Source organism: Xiphophorus hellerii, chromosome 13 (genome assembly GCF_003331165.1).
Source record: "Xiphophorus hellerii strain 12219 chromosome 13, Xiphophorus_hellerii-4.1, whole genome shotgun sequence".
In the NCBI taxonomy this organism is placed as follows: domain Eukaryota; kingdom Metazoa; phylum Chordata; class Actinopteri; order Cyprinodontiformes; family Poeciliidae; genus Xiphophorus; species Xiphophorus hellerii.
Genome location: NC_045684.1, coordinates 13131977 through 13153369, shown reverse-complemented (window position 1 = coordinate 13153369; position 21393 = coordinate 13131977).

The following is a 21393-nucleotide window of genomic DNA, read 5'->3' as shown; positions in this document are numbered from 1 at the left end:
ATAAATTAACTTATAACATGGGAAAATGTCTTGTTATAAGTGAAATAATCTGGCAATATAACAAGTACATTTTCATCAATAATAAGGAATTATTGACTTAAAACCAGCTCTACTGTCTCGCTGAGCAATTGCTTTTAAGTCAGTTTGTCTTAATTCAAGTGTAATAAGATATTTGCTCTAGAAATTAGACCAAAAGTAGTTGGTAAGAGTTTGTGTTTTTGAAATGTTTGCTGCAGATTGGGTTAGTATAGCTGATAATATACAATTCTAGACCAGAAAATCCCAAAGGAGACTCAATGGTAATCACTTTGTGACTTTACAAAAACAAAAATCCCAGCATTGGACAACATTTTACCAGTAAAATCACTTTTAGCCCAAATACTGGTATCTTTATTTGAATCTTTTCTTTCTTTGACTTTTTTGTTTAAGTAGATCGGAGTGTTTAGAAATACTTAATTTATAATCTACGATTTCCTGTGTGACCTGAAACATAAGCCCATTTTTTTTTAATTTGGAGGGACAAGAGAACATGTTGGATTAAGCTCCGCTGAACTTGTCCACTTTTCCAATCAAATCAATCATTTTAAAAGTTTGTAAAAGCTGAAACTTTGACAAACGAGGCTGGACGAGGATCCGAATTGATCCTGCCACCACACACAATGAGGAGGACGACAAAGAAGTCAAAAAATAAAAATAAAAAGCTGCCAATTTTTCAGAGTAAGATCATGCTTTTGCGCTAAAGAATTATGCATCCTTACTAGAGGAACCAATATTTGGCTGCTTACAGGGACACTGAGACGTCTTCTTCATGATTCAAATTGTTGTTCATGTTTTGGTTTGTCTCATCTCAGTCCCACCTCCACCGGTCCCTGCTGTCTCCGCTCACTGCAAACAGTAACGACTCCCCTCCTGTTCTCCGTCTAAACAAAGCAGAGAGAGATTTAGAGAGGGATAAAACTTCAAAATGATCCGCAAACCTAATGGTTTTGCTTCAGAAGAAGAAGACAAAAGTGCAAAAACTGTTCTGACAGCTTCACATGGGGGAGTCCTGAGTAAACAAACACTGATCCAAAAAGTGCTGATCCAGACTTCCTGGGCTCCCTCGATGCATCACTTCCCTCCTCTCTTCATCTGTTCATTAAGGTCAACCTGATTTTTTTTTCCTCTTCTTTTTTTTTTTTTTTTTTGGTCAGAGTGGGGGGAGACAGTGATGAAGAGGAGGAAGATGAGCGGAGCGCAGGATGTAAGAGGATTTGGAGCTAATTAGGGGAGTAGGAGACGAGGGAAGAAACATGATAGAGGAAGACAGAAGGAGGGGAGGGAAGGCGGACGCTGGAAAAAAGAGGAAGTGGGCAGGTGAATTTGCTCGCCTAGCTCCCTCGTGTTTAATATCACTCTCCCACTCTTTTACCAGATCTTGTGCATTTATCCCCCCTCTCCATCTCCCTTTTTTTCTCCACAGCCTTCATTCCTCTTCTCTTCCCTCCCCGGACTGATTTTCTCCGTTTCACACCTCTGCTAACGGAGGGGACCGGCCAGATGGATGCAGGTGTGTGTGTGTGTGGGTGTGTGTGTGCGTGGGTGTGTGTGAAGCAGGAAGTACTGCAGAGGCAGAAGAGCATGACTAATCCTCAAGACACACACACATGCACAGATTAATACACACACAGTGAGGTTGGCGGTTGCATGAATCCCATTTTGCCGGTGTTGTGCTGACCTGCCAATGTACTTAGCTGCTGCCCAGGTAATTTTTCATTCAAATTGACCAGGTGCATAAAGATGGCAGCCTCTTGAAAAGGCAGTCTCAGCCCATCACCGTGATGCAATTCCAGCATTTTGGGCCAAAAGCGCAAAGCAGATGTGAATGCTGGCACTTTGTAGTACTCCACTTTAAAGTGTCCTTAGGATCTGGAAAATCCCGTTCGTATTAAATAAAAAACAAAAACCATCTTTCATTATCACTAGAAGAGACACAGAAAGATGGAAGATGGTTTTGTGGTTGGATGAGGACAAGATAGAAATGTCTTGGCTGACATACAGAATGCTACATGTGGCAGAAAACTAACTCTACATGGTAGACTGTCACCTAAAGAACATTTTCAGGATTAGAGGACTAATGTCCCAGCAAGATCTAGAGAAACTCCTCCATGTATTTATCTTTAGTCGTATTGATTGCTGCAACAGCGTCTTCACAGATCTGCCTAAAAAATTAATCCTCCAGCTGCAGCTGATCCAGAACGCTGCTGCTGGCGTTCTCACTAAAACCAGGAAAATAGAGAACATCACCCAGTTCTACAGTCCCTACATTGGCTTCATGTAGCTCAGAGAATAGTCTTTAAAATACTGTTGTCAGCTTATAGATCGCTGAATGGCTTAGCATCACAATACATTAAAGATCTGATGTTGTATCAATCTTGCAGACCCCTCAGGTCTTCTGGTTCTGGTCTGCTCTGTATCCAGAACCAGAACCAAACATAGAGAAGCAGCATTCAGCTTCTACAAACTTCCAGAAAACTGGAAAACAGCTGAAACACAGAGTTTCTTTAAATCCAGATGAAAAACACACCAGTTTAGAGTTGCTATTGAAACATTGATAAACATGTTATGTTTCAATTCTTGACTGTGTCTTCTTTGTGTTTTTATGAAGTAAAGCACTTTGAACTGCCTTGTTGCTGAAATGTGCTTTACAAATTAACTTGATTGATTGATTAATTGATAGTGGCAGCATTATGCAGGGCTGGCTCTCATCTTCAGTGGGGATATGGAAGTTTTTTGATAGCATAATGGATAAGGTTAAACACAAGACAATAAAATACAATAAAATCTGTTAGAGGTTGCAAAATATCTCAGAAAGTCAGGTTTACAATAGAAAGGTTTAGATCAGGGGGATTTAAAGTATGGGAGAGCAAATACATCCCCAAACGACACTACGGCTCTTACTTCTGCAAACCTTTTGCTTTTGCTACACCACATGTTCTGTTCATACATATTTTACTTATTTTGTGAGGTTTATTAGCTATGTGTAGTGCCACATGATACAATGCTTCAGTTGCCTTGTTACTTACAGTGCTAAATGCAGGAACTGCTTTACCTGTGGCTGAAGTCATTTAGCCTGAAGACAGACAAAAACTGTGGTAGAAAATCCCAACTTTACTGTAAATAATCAAGGTCATACTTTGTTCCTTTAATTTTTATTTCTTATTTTTATTTAGCTTTTTCTCCTTCCTCACCATAGGTACTTAAAAATCAATACATTTTTCTTGGGGAAGATGGCTAAATATTCGCAGTTATTGTTTGCGGCTTATTTTTTTACTCATGCCTCAGCCGCCACACTTTGAAAAACCCTGGCAGTTCAAAACATATTCATGTACTTAAATGGCTTAGTCAAAGTCCAAACCCAAATCTAATTAAGAATCCATGCCACACTTCAAAATTAATGTTCACAAACGCTCCCCATCCAGTCTGACTGAGTTTAATCTTTCTTGCAAAGACTGAAGTTGCAGAAACTTCTTTAAATGTGTAAAGCTGGTTGAAACAAACACCACAGATTTGCAGCTGTACTTCAATGGAAAGGTGATTCTTTTAGATTTCTATTTATGTAATTTTGTTCATTCGAATGAATTTCAAACATCAACAATACAAAATTTGAAAGATATCAAATCTGTGTGCAGTAACAAAGTAGGATCAATGTTTCTTCCTGCTGCATTTACAATGCGCAAGTCTGCGCTAACTGATTACAATTTTTTCTGCGCTCATTTATAGGTTATTTATTGATGAATATAATGCATGTGATTACTTGTTATTTATTTATTTGTTTATACCTAGTCATTTTGAACTTATCACTCTTAGGTATATATATATATATTTTACAAACTTTGTGTTTATTACCTAAGATGGAGTAGCTTTCAACAAATAAGCAATTTCCCCTTGGGGATCAATAAAGTCTATTCTATTCTTTTCTTTTCTATTCTATTCTATTCTACTCTACTCTTTTCTTTTCTTTTCTTTTCTTTTCTTTCCTTTTCTTTTCTTTTCTTTTCTATTCTATTTGGACTAACCTGCAGATATCCCAGAGTCAGAGCTCACCAGCAGGAGTTTGTAGGTTTGCAGTTTTTATTCGCCTGCTGGGATGAGGTAAACAAAAGGTTTGCTATTTTTTGGCTGCTATTATTCAGCCTAATAGTTTAGCCTAATAGTTTAGCCTGGCTCGACTCAGTTTGGTTCAGTTCAGTTTGGTTCATCGGCGTGAATCAGTGTTGTTGATGTTGCTTAACTCATCTAGTTGTGAAGTGTAGCAGAATCAATTACACGGCTAGATGCTCCCAATTAGACTGGGCTGATCAATGTCAGCCAAGATCGCTGCATAATCTCACTCTTTTATAAACATGCACACACACACACACACACACCCACACACTTGCTGCATAGATCATTTGATAATTAAATCAATCTGAACAACTAGAGCTCCACTAATGAAGCAATGATCTCAGATGAAATTTTTCTGAAATCATCGAGGGAAAGCATATCTGTGTGTGTGTGTGTGTGTGTGTGTGTGCCTGTCAAATGTGTTGCTTCAGCACACAGTTTTTGTTTTGATTTTAATCTGCAATTTAGATATGTTAGCACTTTTTCTCATCAATTCCCACCTTTTTTGGAGCAGCGTGGGAGTCCGATTTGTTCAGGGCAGGCTGGCGGATGAAGACGGGGGCTGGAAAAAACAATCGAGACGACATTTACTGGATGCATGAGGCACCTTCTCTACATGATGGTACTTTCTCCCTGTGTTGCTCAGTAATAATTCAGTAAATTCCTTATTGGGATCCAACAGAGTGAGAATTCAGCATGTTCACCTGCTAACTAAAAAGACCTCTGATGCAATAATGTCTTTTAGCAACGGGGACAGTCCAGATGATGAGGTTGGGGGCAATTAAAAGTAAACCTCCTCACAGCAGAGGAGAGATGACTCTCCATAATGACTGCTGACATGTGAGTTTGGAAAACTCATCTGGGAAAGCCAAATAAAGCCGTCTGATTGTTTCGTAGGAGCTTGTCTTGAAACTAATTAATCTACTCAGGGTGTGCGGAGTTTTTTCATGTTTAAAGTGACTTTAGATTAACTTGAAAGCCAAGCTCTCATTTACCACCCAATAAGCTCTGCACCGGTGGTTCTGTGTTCTGGACTGAGGCCATGACTGGCTGCGGACTGCCAAGTTCTCCTCCTCTGTAAAGTCTGTGAAATCCCTCTCGTTTTGATGAGGTCTGGTTAAAGCATGTTTGTTGTTCATCCAGTAGGTAGAAAATCCAGAAATTATACTGAAGTAAGAGTAGAGATACTTCATAATAAAATGAGTCAAGTAAAAGTAAAAAGCACAACATAGTAAAGGTACTCCTATAAGTACATTTTTCAAAAAAGTTACTTAAGTTAATGTAATTGAATAAATGTAATTAGTTACTTTCTAACTCTGGCGACGGTCTGGAGCTGCTTTGCTGCTTCAGGATCTCAACTTAATGTCAAAATCTTCTTTTAAACAACAACCAAACTTTGGCATCATTACTGATGCTCTTTCTAGTCTCAGGGTCAAATTAATTGGGAAATCATCAAAAATACAAATATAAATAAAGTGAAAGCGGTTTAAAATGAGTCTTAGCATAAGAAGAACCAAGTTGGAGAAAATATTAGTTTAGGGTTCTTGTTCGAATGTCGTGTTTAAAACTTTTTCTTGTCTGAAGTAAGACCTGGAACAAGATGTGTATTTTGCAGTGAAAATGTTCTCCCATAGTCTGCATTTTTCATTGCTTTCACAAAAGAAAACAGAAAGTCATGAACCTGGAAATAAATCAACATTTTATACTCAATGTCAGTCTCACAAAGTGACATGTTGTTAAACCTAGATAGACTCAAAGTTTAAGTTTATTCCTTCATAGCCACATAGAAAGAAAGATGGAGATAATATTGTTTTATATTCTCCTTTTTGTTTTCTTTTATCATAAATTGTTTCTTAGTTCATAAGCATGTCAACCATGAATGAAGCAAATGTTTATAAATCATCCTCTTGCTTGTTGACGATCCCAGAATGAAACTGACAAAATGACATTTCATGTCTAATGCTTCATGAATTTGACTCAACTTTGTGAATTTTCTGCATCTTTTTTGTCCCTGGCTTCTACGCTGATGCCTCTGTTTGTGCATTATAATTATAATGTCAGCTCACCGCTTAATTTTATTTGGAAAGTAGAGACAAACATCCCTGAGTTTCAAACACCTCATGTGTGTATGAGTGTGTCTTAAATTTTAATCACCGTCGTCTGGATTTGCTTTCTTTAACATGCTGCTGTATTGGTGGGGGAAAAAAAAAAAATCCTGATTAATCACATGATCCATCACCCCAGCGATAAATTAATGACATGATTCATCACCACGGTGGTTTGATGGAAATAGAGCCATTAATTTTAGTGATCAGCTGACGGAGGGGTTGTGACATTGGGGTTAAAGAGACAAGCGGGAGGGCAGGATCTAACACTGAGAAATGGAAAGGACAAAAAGAAAAATTGCTCAAGGAATATTTAACAGTGTGACAGTAACAGAGAAAGAAACTGAAACCGAGGGAGCAGCGAAATGAAATGAAGAGAAGTGAAGAGACGGAGCACCAGAAGCTCTTAATTGGGGGATGTCAGTTTCTACAAGGCTGCAGTTGGGATGTCACTTTGGTATCTTTTCTGCAGACATGATGGGACAGAAAGACGAAGACAGGAATAGAGGAAATGTCATTTTGAACGCCACACAGATCGAATGGACTTTGTGAGAGCCACTCAAACCTATAAAAGCCAATTTAAGTGTATGCTGGATAAGGAAATGCGTAGTTGTGACCACGATCGGTGAAAATACAATGACTTGGAGAGAAACTTTAGAGAGAAATTTGAAAATAGATAACTGTAGGTTAACTAAGTTCTGCCACTTTTCAAATGTCTTGCTTATTTTTTATTGTTTTATCTTTCTCTGAGTGTTAAATTCATAGATGTTGTTACATATTTCAAACAATTGCAATCAAATGTTTTTAGTTTTAGTAAAATACTATCCCAATGTCTTAAACAGAAACAGTGATTGTTTTTATGAGAGCCTCTCTGTCTGCTGACCATCAACCGAAATGCAGGAAATACTTTAAATACTAATTTGGGTTAAAATGTAGAGTAAACTGGCTTTTGCTTAAGACACAAATAAAAGGGAAATTATACTTTATTTATCTGATTCTCTTGTTTGTTGAAAACACAAAATCATAAAACAGATGAAAAAAAATGAAGCGACTTCAGAAAAGTGAATAATTTTTTTCTCTGATGTATAGGGCTCTTCAGTTATGTGTTTACCACCATAATTGAAGACCCAAATACAAATACAAACAATAAAGTGGTTAAAAGACAATTACTTACTTTTCCTTGTATGTTACATAAAATTTTTTTATTAACTCCCAATTAGGAAGAAACAATTTATAGTTACTGTATGTACGTTTAGTCTAATTTTAGACTGGGACGTGAAGATGAAATTTACTTTCATCTCTCTCTACATTCATTGACATAAAAGTCCCACGTAGCATTTCTGTTTCTAATCTATTTATCCTGCCTCACAAAGCACCTCCTCATCCTGCATTATTCAAGCGAACAAGTTTAACCTGCTATTTAAAAATTTTGACACAGTATCCTTAAAAATAAATGTGTTACTACACTCCAGAGCCTGTAAGTTACTGGTTAATAGATGTTTTAGAGGCGAAATTCGCACATTTTTGCACCTCTTGTGGTGTCACCACACCAGACACACACAAAGCAGACTGTTTTTATTTTTCTTTTTTTTTCTCAGAGAGAAATGTAACCTAAACTTATGTGAAATGCTGTGTTTTTTTCCAGTGTTTATTTGTTGTTGTTGTTGTTGTTGTACTCCACTGAATGGTATCTTTAAATGTGGCAACCTGCATCTGTGCAACAGAAATATTTGCTCTCTAGATTTGCCTTCATAGCTCTTACACATAGAGCAAACCTGCTAAAATTTGCATGTGAGTGATTGTCTGAGTGTTTAAACCACTTTTGATCAATTTTACATCTGTTATGAAGCCTTGTTCTGTCATGTTAGCTGACAGGTGGTTCTCAGAAAATGAGTGACTTTTGGCTTTTGTGCTGCAGTTTGTGTGCAGATTTCATAAAGCAGTGGTCCCCAAAGATTTTCAGGGCCCCTCTATGGATTACAATAACATCCCCTCCAAAAAAGGAAAAAAAAAAATTTAAACTGGGCACACACATCGTTCAACCAGACTACATAAACCTATACACATATTTTGTTTTCAAACTCCATTGAAGTTTATTTCACACTTCAGGTTGCAACAAAACAAACTAAAAACCATCTTTACAGTGAAACACTTTTGTGTAAGTTTGGGGTTTTTTTATTCATCCATTCATACCGCTTCCCACACCCCCCTGCAATGGCTCTTCGCCCCCTCTAGTGGGCGCACCCCACACTTTGAGAACCACTGCCATAATGTGACATGCAGCTAAAGCCAGTTTGTTTGTTTTCCCATTACTTGTGTTTGTGTTTTGTGTCCTCCCACCTGTCTGCTCTTCATAGATGCGTCTTCTGGTGGCGTCTGATGTGCTGGTTGTCACGTGTTTCCTCCTGAAGCTCTGAGGCGTGTAGTGACTTTTTCGCACGCAGTCTTTGATCAGCACGCAGATGTATGCTCATGTGAGTGTTTAGATGATGCAACGCTGGTTTTTGTGCTCCAATAAACACCATTAGCGTGCTTAAGCTTTCGCAGGCATATTTGTGATCTAATTAGAGAACGAACACATACTGCTGAAACTGCCATCAGCTCTTTTTTTAAATTGTGCAACTATAAGTTAATCAAGATCCTTGTAAATATTCCTTTCATATTCTTGTATACACTTTCATTAAAATAGTTAAAGTTGCAATAATTCTTAAACATTTAATTACAATGATGCATTACCATTGCTACCATTTCTATACTTTAAACACAAATAATCTAAAAAAAAACATATTAAGCATCACCAAAAGAATATGGTAAATATGAAACATTTGGAAATAGGCATGTACATTAAAAAGTAATACACTCTAGATGCAACCATGGTTACTAATGATAACATTGTATATATATACATAGAAAAAATAAACATTTTATATTGGACATCGTTTTTATTTTTGTGGGACTCTGTAATCGCTGCACGTCTTGAACCACTTCGCGGTTGATCTGCAACATTTTCAGTTTTCTGAAACTTGCAAATAAGTTTTGCCACAGTGTCGTGTGTGATGCTCGTTCCATGTTTTCTGTTAATAGTTTCGTGCAACCATGCGTCTGCTTTTCGATCCAGCCATCAGTATCATTTCGATTTTTTGCTCTTTTGTCAAACGCATCTTCTTGGGTATCTGAAATATAAAAGAAATATACATTTTACATTCTATTATGTATGGAAACTCATGGCCCACCCTGCATATATAAAAATGTTAAAATAAGTAGACACTTTATTTCCTCTACCACTATCAGATCAACAATAACAGCTAATAATAATAATAAAAATAGTCACCATTGTCATCATAATCACCATCGTCAAAGTATTTTCTCTCCCATCCCTTCATCTTCTCTCTTTCTTACTACAGGATTCATTTGCAGAAACAATTGTTGGACAGCAAACATTTCCCAAAGTGGGACAGAGATTCTTGTTGGTTTGTTTGCACATGTACCTGGACAATCAACATATGCAGGTGAGTTTCTTTACTTGTCCATGTTTGCGTAGGATTGTGTACCAAATTGTGAGTGTGTGCTCTGACCCACTTTGTCTCCTGTGCAGCAGAGGGAGCAGCATGTGCAACTGAGCAAAATGTATATTTCCTTTAAAAAGCAACAGTCTAAACACACAGGAGGAGTGTGCTTTGTGCACAGACCTCCAGCACAAATTCACTACACAGATCTGCTTATGTGATGAATGTTAAAGGAAATATATCCCCACTTCTTTAAAGTAGTGCCTATTTGTCAAAAATAATACAAATGGACTTATTTTAATTCGACTTCCCAGGTGGCCAGCTCTGCAGCAAGCTAATCACAATTTAAACAGCAGCTTGTTTTTTTAAAGATTTGCTGAAATTAAATCATCCTGGTTAATCAATCATGAAAAGCCGAGAAGTGCAAACAAACACCAGACAGAGAACCATGTTAAATGAAATTAGTAAAGTGAAAATGTACTCTCTCAGTGCTGACATCCTAATAAATAAGTTAAGCGGTTTTCAGGGAAGAAACAGCTATCATAGTTCAAGAAACACTATTAAGAAAAGAAGTCATGAATCAGTTAAATTAACCCTGTCTTTGGACATTGTTTTTTTCTTTGCAAAGCTAATTAGCAATAGCAATTTTAGTTTATGCATATGTAACGGTGACAAACAATCAAAAGAGATATTCAGATTGAGTCCGCAACATTTTAATTTAATAATTGTTACAAAGTAACTCCGTTAGCGGTCTCGTTCCTAACAGCCGTTAGAAAAAAAAAAACACATTCACCAACGTTCCACAACCGTCGTTACCTAGCAACGGCGGAGTGATATTGACCCCCTCCGCAACCACGTCAACCTGCAACACCACTAGTAAATGACACACAACGAAACACAAAACAGTATTAATAAACACAAAACAGTATTAATAAACACAAAACAGTATTAATTTACCTCGACTATTCCATCAAAATGGCCTGTATGCCACACTCTCCCCCTCATTAAAAAAAAAATGTCCTATGACATTTTAAAGACCTTTTACTGGAAGTGATGTTATAAGTAAGGTACTTAACATGACATTCATTACATACATACATTACATATTATTGTAATAGTGTCCACCACTAACAGAGGATATTGTCACTTTAGATTACAAATGTCCAGTTACAAATACTTCTAAATATGTTCAGATCATCTCTCTAGTGTAACAGAACCTTAATTTCAGCCACAGTTTTTTTCTGATACCAGTCTTTTGTCTTGAAAGCACAGTCAATAAACTGTCTTTTGAGAATTCAAGTATAGTCTTTTTCTTTTAAATGTAGTTCTTAAACCTATATACAGTGTGTCTTTAACTCTGTACTTTAACACCTGGAACTACCCAGGGTCGCCAAAGTTCTTTACCGGTTGGGATCATACTCACAGGTAGTTCTTTAATGCCTAATTCCACCATGGTTGGCTCACCCAAAGCATAATAGGTCAGCATCCTCGGACGGCGACGCTCTCTCTTTGGGTAGCTGAATGCAGGTGGTGGAACAGCTGCATCCTCTTCTTCCTCAGAAGCTGTTTCTGCAGATGGCTCAGGGAGATCCTGGTGTAGCTCCATGTCTTGGCCTCCATCTTCTTCTTCTGGTATGTTGTTCATCCAATTAGCCTGAGATTCATTCACTTTCGGTGCGTTGTCTTGGTCAGGCAGGTCTGGTGTAAATGGTTCAGCATCTGGGTTTAAGCTGACAGCTCGGTGACCACTGTGCTGAGCAGGAGGAAACTGGCACACTAGCTCCATTTCCTCATCCCTCTCACTGTCTGAAGATTCTTCTCGTTGACAAAGATGACATGGAGATGTATTCGACTTAGTCTTTTTAGTCCTTTTTGTCATTTTTGAGTCTATTTCTGGGTTGTCGATTGGCAGACTGTCACAAGGGAGCAGGAGGTTCCTATGCAGCACACGTCTTTTGCCACCTCCTTCTGGTACTACTTCATATACTGGGCTGATATCACTTCTTCTCTTTGTGATGATGTGCACTTTATCTTCCCAAAAGGATCTGAGCTTACCAGGACCTCCTCTCTCTGATAAGTTGCGTACAAGCACACGCCCCCCAGGCTGCAGGTCAGCTCCATAAACTCTTTTGTCATATCCTTTTTTTCCTCTGTTCGATTCACGGGTGGCAGTTTTGGTTGCGATCTTGTAGGCTTGCTGCATCCTGCTTTGCCAATCTTTGACATACTCAGCATAGCTTTGCTGTGTTTCATTTGGCTGTATGTTAAACAGGAGATCTATCGGCAGACGTGGGGATCGCCCATAGAGTAGATAATATGGAGCAAAGCCGGTGGTGTCACTGCGGGTGCAGTTATATGCGTGCACCATCTTACATAACGACTTTTTCCAGTCAGACTTTTGCGCACTTGTGAGCGTACGGAGCATAGACAGCAGGGTTCTGTTAAATCGCTCCACTTGTCCGTTACCCTGTGGGTGGTAGCAGGTAGTGTGGGACCCTCGCACGTGACAACACCTCTGCAGTTGAGCCATCAACTGGTTTTCAAATTCCTTCCCCATGTCGTGGTGGATTTTCTCCGGAAAGCCAAAGTGAAGGGCAAAGTCATCAAATAGCTTTTCCACAACTGTTTTTGCGGATTTGTTTTTTGTGGGGTAGGCCTGTGCAAAGCGAGTGTAGTGATCCATTATAACCAGAATATACTCATAGCCTTGCTTACAGGCCTCTAGATGCAGGAAATCAATTGAAACCAGTTCGAATGGACGTGTTGTCACAATTGGCATCAGTGGTGCTCTGGCTGCTCTCTGTGGTCGTTTTGACTTTAGACACTCACACACTTGGGTCACAAAATGTTCTGTGTCCTGCTGCATTCTGACCCAATAAAACCTGTCTCGGATCAGATTCAGAGTCCTTTCGACCCCCAGATGACCCATCTCTTTGTGTAATTCTTGAAACACTAACGGATGATGTTCTTTTGGCAAAACTAGCTGAGACGTATGTCCTGCTTTTCTGTATAAGATCCCATCATCGCTGATATATAGTTTTCGCCACTGCCTCAAGAGCACTCTAACATCTGCAGGCTCGGTTTTCACCACTCCTCTGGGGGGGAATTGATCTTGGCTTTTATAATGCATGACTCGCTTGATGAGAGGGTCTTTTTTTTGACTTTCTCTGATCTGTTCTGGTGTTAGTGGGGCAGGCAATGAAGGTGAAGAGGCATCCCTTACTAAGTCCAGTGTATTGATGTGAGCCGTGGTTATCCAGACAGATGGGGCATCTTGAAGCACCGTCACTCCCTGAATTGAAGCACTAATCACATCCTGAGTCACTTCTTCTGTACATTGCTGCAATAAGTCATTTATGTCCAGTGGCATGCGAGAGAGGCCATCTGCGTCTGTATTGTGTTTGCCTGGTCGATATTTAATGGTGAAATTGAAATCGGCAAGTTGGGCAACCCACCTGTGACCTGTGGCATTCAACTTGGCTGTGGTGAGAATGTAGGTCAGGGGGTTATTATCTGTATATACAGTGAAATGAGGTGCATGGTACAAATAATCTCTAAACCTTTCACATATTGCCCACTTGAGTGCTAGAAATTCCAATTTTCCTGAATGCATGTGATAATTTTTCTCAGGTGGGGTCAGTGTTCTAGATCCATACCCGATGACAACCATTTTGTTATTCTGTCTCTGATACAGAACTGCTCCCAACCCTTCCTGGGAAGCATCAACATGCAGAATAAATGGTTGGGTGAGATCTGGATACCCAAGGATGGGAGGCTCAGTGAGTTTGTCAATAAGTGTGTTTATTGTCTCTTGATGGTTCTGTGTCCAGTGAATGGGAGTGTTTGATGGGAGGTTACCTTTATTTCTTGCAGTGTTGATGTTCCGTCTGTCTTTTTGCTTTCCTGATGGTGGATTTTCAGGTTGATTTTCCGGTGGACTAGCCAGAAGCTGGTAGAGGGGCTTAGCTATTCTGGAGAAGTTGGGTATATATGTTCGATAATAGGAGAGAAATCCCAGCATTTTTCTCAGATCTCCTACAGTTGTGGGGGTTCTCTCCTTCAAAGTTTGAACTGGTGCCACTTCTGCTGGATCCATCGTGTAGCCCTCACCAGAGACAAGACGTCCCAGAAATCTCACTCTTCTTTTGAACACCTCACACTTCTTTGGGCTCAGCTTCACTCCATGCTTCTGGTATCTTTGCAACACAGTTCTCATGTGGTTGAGATGATCCTCAAAACTTGGGCTGTGAACTAAATTGTCATCCAGATAGGGCTGGCATATCACATCTCTTAAACCAATCAGACATTCCTCCATGCTTCTTTGGAACTCTGCTGGGGCAGCACTCAAACCGAAGGGGATTCTGATCCACTGGTACAAACCCCATGGTGTTATGAAAGCAGTTAAGGGCTGACTTTTTTCATCCAGAAACCCTTGATGGTACGCCTTCCCCTGATCTAATACAGAGAACCAGGAGCTGCCAGTTAGAGAATCAAGCATGTCTTGGATTCGGGGAATAGGGTGGCGGTCAGGGACAGATTTTTTGTTTAATTCCCGGTAGTCACAGCACAACCTCAGACCCCCATCTTTCTTTCTCACACATACCACTGGTGATGCATATGGAGAACGTGACTGAGTTATCCAGCCTCTATTCAGTAGATCTTGAAGGTATTCTTTAACTTCCTGATGTAATGGCTTGGGAACTGACATATATGTTTTCTTCACTGGAGTAGTGTCATGCAGAGTGATTTGAAGTTTCAAAGAGGGAATTAAACCTATGTCATCTTCATCATAGGCGAATGCATGACACTCTTCTCTCAGTATCTGTCTCACAGTCTGTCTTTGGCTTTCCGTTAAGTGGCTGAGGTCAACTGGAGGATCCCACTGTGTTGGCTTCTGTTTTTCTGCTTTGCTGTTGATAATCAGGGACTGAGCTGCAGCTGGCTTTGTTCTGGGTGAAGGGTCATCTTGTTGTTCACCAACAGTGATATTCAACTGTTGTGCATTTACAGTATAAGCTGTCTTTACTGCTTCTAGGTGCCCCAGGACTGCACGCTGATGTAGAGTAACATTATACTTATTGGTGTTGGAAATTGGGATTGATACGAATCCTGGGTTTTCTGTAGGAACTGTCATGAGACCCTCCTGAACACTGACACCTTCTGGCAGCACCGAGTCCTCCGAGGGAACAAAAAGAAGGTCCTCTCCTCTGAACTGAGTTCCAGTATTAACTTTAACATGGATGATGGTGATTTGTTCAGCTGCTAATTTGATTCGACTTCTCCCTGTGTGCACAAGACCCACATTAACCTGACTATCTGATGTCTGAATTAGTTTGACAATTGTCTGTGCAGTTTGGACAGTGACAGCAAAGGCTCCACACACATTTTGGATGACTTCCGGTTTCCTGTGTTTAAGTGTGTTGTCTCCTAGCACTTCCTCTATGACATTGTAGCCAATTATTGGTTGTTGTGCCACACTGGAGTCACTTGACACAAGTACTGGTACTAACAGGGGTTCTGCTGAGAGTGAATCTTTGCCCAGTCTAAATTCCACTTCCACCCAGCCCAGAAAAGGAATTTGTGTCTGATTTGCTGCAAGCCCAATAAGTGTATCCACCTCCAGTAGTTCATTCAGAGGTCTAACTCGCTGGTGTGGTAAGTGTAATTGTCTCCATTCTTCATTAATGAGACATGCCTGGGCACCAGTGTCCCATAATGCTTCTACTGGAGTGGCATCCATCCAACAATGAACAATGCATCTCTTACCTATGAGGTTCAGAAGTTTCTGTCTGCTCCGTGGATTCATGTAGTGAGCTGTTGGGGTAGATGAAAGTTCTGTATGGGAGCCTGGTTTGTTTGTGGTGGGACTGAGTGTTTTGTGTGGGGCTACTGAGGGTCCCGGCCCAGCAGCCCTGTCCAGTTTCCCTGCTGTCCCCTGTTCTGACGGCAGCCTCTGGCAAGGTGTCCTCCTTGACCACACTTATAACAGTGAGTGCACCTCTCCCCTGACTGTGCTTCTAGACAGGCTGGGCAACCTCTGGGTTTGCGGTAGCTGTGTGTGGTAGCTCTCTCTGTCTGATGTTTCTTAGTAATCTCCACTGTTTCCAACACCAGTTTCTTTAGTTCTAACATTTCAGCCTTCAGTCCTTCGATGAGTTTAGTTGTTCCTGCTTCCTGTTCTGTGTTTCGATTTTTCTTGGCCCCTCTCAGTACATCTTTGGTCATCACTGTGTCCCCTATCTCACTTGTGGTTGCAGCTTCTTCCATGGAAGGAGGTTGAAACTCATGTATGCCTCCTTCAGCTCTCAGTTCATTTATTTTTGGGAACCTACTCACTGCACTTTTTCTCAGTTTTTTTTGTCTTTCTTGCTCTAAGTTTGCAGCTTCACTCACCCGCTCAATTAGGACCTCATCTGATACTGCAGGATTAGTCAGGTAAGGTTTTAGTTGGAATTTTACTGCATCGCTTAGCAGTCCTGTGTCTATGGAACGCAGAAATTTCCTTTGTATCAGTTCTGGGCTGAATTGTTCGCTTTCATCCTCTTCTTTTGATTTCCAGAGCATTTTTTCTTTCAGTTCTATAGCTCTAAATAAGAAATTCTGTGCAGATTCTTTTGGATCTTGTGAGATGTTCATCAGCTGATGAAGGAGGTCAGAGGAAGAGTCCACTTTAAAATGGCTTTTTAGGATAATTTTCAGAGTGGACAGTGTCAGTCCTCTTTTGATTTCCAGCATCTCTCTCAGGTGAAGCCCTGGGCTTATGGCCCGTATGACTGCTTCCAGGATCTCAGTCTCTGAATATCCTTTCCTCTGCCCAGATTCAATTTGGTTGATCAGGCTCGTATAGGACAATTTATCCCTCTGACCAGCTTCTCCAATCTGCCCACAAATCCGAAACTCCCGCCTGAGGGTCACTTCTGGTATGTGAGGTGATGGAGCACAGTGTGGTTCAGTCTCCTCCATATGCATTGTCATGCTCAGTTTCTTCTCTAAAACCCCAATTTCCTCCTCTATGCGCTGTCGGGCTTTGCTATGTTCTTCCTGGAATTCCTTATACTTGACTTTTAGTGAGTTTAATTCACCTTCGTCAGCTTGTGTCTGTTCTGGTGTTCTGGGCTCATCCGACGTCCAAGATTCCATGAAGGTGATTAAATTCTGGAGAAACTGTTGAAACGATTCAGGTTCTTCCTCATTTCCGATATCGTCCAGTGTGGTCTCTGCTAGTCTGATGAGGGAACGCCGAGTTTGGCCAGTAAACCCTCCTGGAGGTTCATCACTCTTGAGGTGTTTACAAACTAAAATTAGCTCTGACTTCTCTAGCATCAGCAGCGTTCTGCTCACTTCGTCTTGAAGCTGCTCCATCGGTAGTTTCTCCTCCGTCTTCGGTTCGTCTCGTTTGGATTAGTTACTTTTAGCTGAAACTCCTCCTGGCTGGCTCGCCAAAAATGTAACGGTGACAAACAATCAAAAGAGATATTCAGATTGAGTCCGCAACATTTTAATTTAATAATTGTTACAAAGTAACTCCGTTAGCGGTCTCGTTCCTAACAGCCGTTAGAAAAAAAAAAACACATTCACCAACGTTCCACAACCGTCGTTACCTAGCAACGGCGGAGTGATATTGACCCCCTCCGCAACCACGTCAACCTGCAACACCACTAGTAAATGACACACAACGAAACACAAAACAGTATTAATAAACACAAAACAGTATTAATAAACACAAAACAGTATTAATTTACCTCGACTATTCCATCAAAATGGCCTGTATGCCACACATATATATATAAAACAGGGTAGACTGTGGAAAGTGTAATAATACATTTGAAAACACCACCAAAAATATTCAATCTTTTAAAAGTACAGGCATATTACTATAGCGGATGTTTGGAAAAGCAGAAAAGCTCGTTCTTCCTTCTACCATGTTAATGCTAATGCTTGTCTGTGTTTCATTTAATTTTCAATTAATCACCAGCACAGCAAAACTGATATTTTAAAATATTTTGAGAAATTAAGAGGTGAACTGACTGCACAATATTTAGAAAGATGATATTAACACGTTACAAAAGTGATCCAATAATAACAAACTCGGTAGTGTTGTAGTTTAGCACGCTTATTAATATGCTACACCATGCAGACACTTTGTGCTCCTGATTCTCTCACCTCAGAATACTGACTGTTTCAAGTCGGGGCATAAATCTCCAGTTTGAAGAGTGAAATTTAAAATAAGAGACATGCAAATGATTAATAACAGGTTCCCATAAAAGACAGAAATATATGCATCTTATCAAGTTTCCGCCATCAGGGAAAAATATTATGACACGTCAGGGAGGTCGCTAATATTTTGAGGCTCCTGAAGAGAAGCCTCTTCAGGAGCTGTTACTGTTAATAGAGATTTTGAAACAGTAACAGTTTCAAAATCTCTATAATATGTTCATCTAAATAAATCTGTGCACAACACTTATTTGAAGTTAAACATGTGTTTAAATTTAACTGAAACCATCACAGAAACTATTGTATCTGACCCTAAAGTAACATAAGAATAAGCAAAATCTTGTTCACCTGACTTATGGTGAAACTGTGGTATTTGGTTATGCATCAGAAAGTTACTTAGGTTGGCATCTGTTAAACATGGTTTCATTTGCGACATGCTTTAAATCAAGGAAACATTGCAATAGAACATTGACAAACAACAAATTTGGTGTAAATAACTTTCAATGTTGAGCGGCTTATACTTGTATAATGCTTTATGTAGTCCAGAGGACCTAAAGTCGCTTTAAACGACATTCAGTGATTTATGCACACATTCACACGCTGGTGGTGAGCTACATGGTAGCCACAGCTGCCCTGCACCAGCTACAGGGTGATGTCCTACCAACATGGCCACTGCTGCCCCAAGACTTATGAATTCTGTTTAAAACAAAAAATAAGTTTGTGTGATAATGGAATATGCATAAGCTGTTACTTTCAGGTGAGAATTAATGTCTTTCCCCAAAACGATGTAATAGAAACTACGTCTACCTGTTAAAATCTACTTATTACAGATATGTTTTTAACAGCTCTTCAAAAAAATAAAACAAAATAAAACATTTCCTTTGAACAAAATTTGGACAAGTTTGGACAGAATAAAGAAGAAATGCCAGAGGTGCTATAATCCTCTTGGAATTGATTGCTTTATTACATTAGACTCTAATCCGTCTTTAAAATAAGGATTTCACAGTTTTGCTGTTTCCTCCGCTGCCTCAAAAACTTTGTTGTGCATTTGTGCCGCAGTGTAAGAAAGCCACTTTTGATTAAAGCAGCTGCTTCTGGCACAATCAGCATTGTGTGGATTTGTGGCTACAGGCTTTAAAGGCATCAACAGGACCGAAGTCCAAAATAATGAATGTCTTAGAAAGAAGTTTGCATTTTCATGCAGGTTCATTTTATTCATGTTTTTTCTACTTTGTGGGCGTCTTTACTTGATATCTCACATTTTAATGACAGCGAGACACGAGATGGATTACTGACAGATGAAGCAGCTATTTTCTATTTTTTCGCATTAGTTCAAAATGCTGCAACATCTTGATATTAATTTTCCCGTGGCCTCGATGTAATTAGCTGGCGTAATAAAACCACATCCACTTCTGAGAGACCGCAGTGACTGATAAAGAGTCGGATGCAGTGCGGTGAAGTTTTGCAAGCAAATTTACGAGTTAATGCTGCAGGCACAGCACTATTAGATTAACGTCAGTCACAGGAAAAGCTTTGTTTTTCTTGCTAAACGACAGAGACGAGAGGTGAGAAGTAAAGAGAGGAATCACAAGTTGAAGGTTTCAGGTGTTCAACTTGCTATTTTTATTGTTGGTGTTGAGAAAATGTGGCTGTAAGGTTTTGGGAAAGGCATTTTAGGAGGCTATCCATGATAACTGCTCAAATCACTTAGCCCAACAGAAACTTTAGCTAAATGAAGTGGAATAATTAAATAAAACTTAAAATTGAACCGGTTTAGCGTGACCGGTTTCGTTTCAGTAAGTTTGCCTTTATGATTGCACATTAAAACTGAGATGATCTGATTTGTCGATTCGATTTGGACCTCGAGTGTCTTCAGGCTGCAGAAATAAATCAGGAAGAACCTCAACGAGCCTCGATGGTGGACTAGTTGTTGACATGAATGTTGGTGTCACTCAACTAATTGTCTCAGTAAAGATATGGTGGAAGAATGTTGTAGATTAAACTCCAGCTCATTAAATGGGTAGAGGGCGCTGGCAGGAATATTGCACAGTTTTTCTGGCTGACTCTGCATGAACATGTTAGTTTTTTGAGAGAAAATGACCTTGCTTAGTTTCATAAATGCATTGTAAGCAAGCTAGTGTTTTGAAACTAGTATTTCCGTGTCTGTAAATATGCAGTCACACATTCATAAACCTCTGACACCACAGCTGCCTCCCTGTGTGGCTTATTTTTTATTTAGCTTGGAACAAATGAATAGCATGATAATTAACACCACAGACTTAAAATGGCATGCTGTGACAAAACTCTCACATTGTGCCAAAATTATAAAGCAGAACAAAAGTGTGATGGTAAAATTAAAAGTGTAGACTGAGGTGGTTGTGGTTGGTTTCATAGCACCCAATACACACTCATGCTTCTCATACCGTTTAGCTTCTGGGATGTTTCTGTGCAACTGAGAAGTGGAACTACCATCTTTAAGCTTTAAACTTAAAGACAGTAGTCTGGTACTTTGTAATCTCTGACCCATATTATTTTGTTTATGTCTTCTGATGTTGATTCAAACTTTAATATGCTACTTTTAACTTGTAACTTATAATAATGCAGTGGTGTGGCCACGTTTTAGTCATAGTAGAGATAGTTTCCTGGTTTAACAAAGGTTAAATAAATTAATAGAATTTCATCGATCCTACAACCAAGTGTAGCTGTTCCAAGCTATTTGCAGCTAAATTACTAGAAACAATTATGTGTACAGACAGGATTATCAGCTCTGAACTTCCTTCAATGCAGGATGTAGATGGAAGGTAACATTGCTGCAGACCCCACACATTCCGGACACAAACATTTTCCTTCAGGTTGGCACTACAGCGTGCTATTTGCAAAGATGAGCCACCACAGAGACGGTTTATTTCTACAAATCTACAGTCATTATATCACAGTAAAGATTAGCTAATTTTGTAGGATGCAGGCATTCAGACTGTTGTTTATTGCACCAGAAATTATTTCTGGTGCAATAAACATCTTAATGCCCTCCTAAAATATTGATTTGTTAAGGAAATAAAACAGCTGACGTAACTTGTCAATCTTTGCTGTTGGGCAAGAAAATACCTTCATCTTTTGCTTTTAACTGCACAGACTAATATCTATCTGGTGTCTATGTTTACGATTAATCCAAAGCAGAAAGATATTAAACTTGATTATTTGCATGTTATATCATCATAGCAGCATTTATCATCAGTGTTGCATATGAAATGTGCTCTGAATATTGTGCAGCTCTAGTTTAAAACCTCTTAAATTTTGCATCAAACAATTCCTACGGTTCAACGTCCTTCTAATAAGATTCCAGAGAAAGTGCAAGACTTTTCGAGACGTATGCAGGACCTCTATAAAGCAGCTTATAGCACAAAGAACATGTGACTCAACTA